Raw genomic sequence first — 2182 nt, 5'->3', positions numbered from 1 at the left:
AAACTTGAATCTATTTTAAGGGTCTTGTTAACGAGTGCTCCCGAGAACTCTTTTAGGATTACAAAAGAAGAAATTATTTTATAGAAAAGTCAAATATTTCGATTTTCAATGCATTGATGACACATATTTTCATAAAAAGTTACCATTTAAAAACTTTAAAGAGTGTCATGAGGGCACTCGTTAACATTTCTGTTATTTTAATTATGTTTGTGATTGGAGTGGTACGTATATATCAGTTATTGAGAATTGATAGAGATTCATGACTTAGTTATTTAGGTAACATTAGTTTAAGCATGGATTTATTTATAGATAAACTGAAACATATACATGGTTCAAGTATGGTCTTTGGTTTAGCCATACCAGTTATTATCACAATCTAGTTTAGCCATACTAGTTTTTTTTTTTTTTTTTGAGGGATTTTAGCCATACAAGTTATTATCACAATCTAGTATGGTCTTTTGTTTAGCCATACTAGTTATTATCACAATCTCCATGCATGCATACGTAATTAGGTACGTAGGAGACCAATCATGCAAAGGTTGAAGTGAAAGACCATGAATGAATGTGTTGCAATTGGCGGCCGACATCTGTAACTGTTCCAGAAAAACCAACCCTAACGTTCTCTGGGAGAACAGCTTTCAAATCAACAACATCAGCAAGAGTAGAAATTTGACCATTGCTGTTAGTGGCAACAACACTCAATGTGTTAGAGGGAGAGTCATAGGTTATACTTACTTTAACCAATGACCCACTCACCCTGTTCCATGGTGTTGTCCTGGAGGAAATTACTGTGTTAACATCAATTCCAATATGTGCATAATTTGGATCAAACACTATCTCATTGGCATGACTGTCAAACTCGACACCAACAAATTGATTGAAAGCATTTTTCCAATCAACTACTCCGAGTTTTGCACCCACAGAGTTGGGAGGAATTACGGTGTCTTCTGGTGCAAGAAAGAAAATGAGTCCATCGGCTTGTTTATAACCTCGATAGTCCTCAACCATGAAGGTAAAGGAAGTAACGAAGCTAGCGACATGTCCGGTAGTACTATCCCAAATAGTCACTGGATTTGAATACAACACCCGTCCAGTATTTTGTTTAGAAGGGTTGGTGAGTGCCATTATCCCATTTGAAAAAATCTCGGTACTACCTTGCATGATTAAATCAGATTGACCAGAGGTGAATTTTTGAAAGTCGAAGGAAGTTGTTTTCTGAGAGGTCACTAGTTCAGTAGTTACCAGCAAGAGAGCAACTATTACTGAAACAGAAAGAAAAAAAAATGGTAATCTTGAAGACATGATGATACTCATAATATTATGTAGTTTTGATAGTATTGATGAGTTGTGAATGAGCATGCATGTTGATGACACATATTTATACACATTATTTGGTTACTATTTCTTCCTTTTCGTTTGGAGAATATACTGAAGTAGTGGTGCAACCTAAATTATTAATTAGCAACGTCACCAGCACCAACTTAATTAGTGGTATTGCTGCCCAATTACCAGATTTTTCTTCTTCATCATCTTACTCATGACAATGCTTTCTGGCCTTTCTTATTGAAAATTGCAAATAGTAATGCCCAACTGATCAAGTTTATAATATAATAATAATATAAAATATCCAAATCGTACATATAGCATTACCATGTGTGTACACACACACACACACAATGAGAGATCAAATTATACTGTTGTAATTTTTTTTTTTTTACAAAAACAAAATGATATTCATTCATTCAAATCGATAGAGTACATCATTAAACATCACTAAAAACGTAAAGGATAAATCTGCGAACAAACCCACAGTATTCAAGTTAATAGTATATAACGGCATATGCCTACAAAAATATATGATAAAATTAAAATGACCAGAATACTCATGCCTCCAGATCTGCAACGTTGACGCCCAAATCTTTGATTGAATAATCGATTTTTCAATATGAATCAAATGAACACCACAAGAAGACGAGAAATCAAACAACGCAGCATAAGACGACGAACAACATACCACCACACTTAGATGATTAAATCACGGAGAAAAAATCTAGATCTACGTGAAAGTCACTTATTTAGATTGAAATGAAGAGAAAAAGATGAAGAGGGGTAATTTCAGGTCAAAAATTGACAGAAAACCTCCCCCTAAATGAAGAATCTAGAGGAGAAAACTTAGAGAGAG

General features: G+C 34.4%; 1 pseudogene across 1 annotated transcript; it reads right to left on the bottom strand.

The window, feature by feature from the left end:
* Window positions 1–282: 282 nt before the first annotated feature.
* LOC146938325 (putative bark agglutinin LECRPA3 pseudogene) lies at window positions 283–1370 on the bottom strand (annotated as a pseudogene). Its single transcript, XR_015031261.1, has one exon. The product of XR_015031261.1 is annotated as a putative bark agglutinin LECRPA3 pseudogene (transcript).
* Window positions 1371–2182: the final 812 nt, after the last annotated feature.

This window comes from Medicago sativa, chromosome 3 (genome assembly GCF_051527215.1).
Source record: "Medicago sativa cultivar Bolivia chromosome 3, Bolivia_mono, whole genome shotgun sequence".
Lineage (NCBI taxonomy): Eukaryota > Viridiplantae > Streptophyta > Magnoliopsida > Fabales > Fabaceae > Medicago > Medicago sativa.
This window is presented reverse-complemented; position numbering and strand designations above follow the sequence as displayed.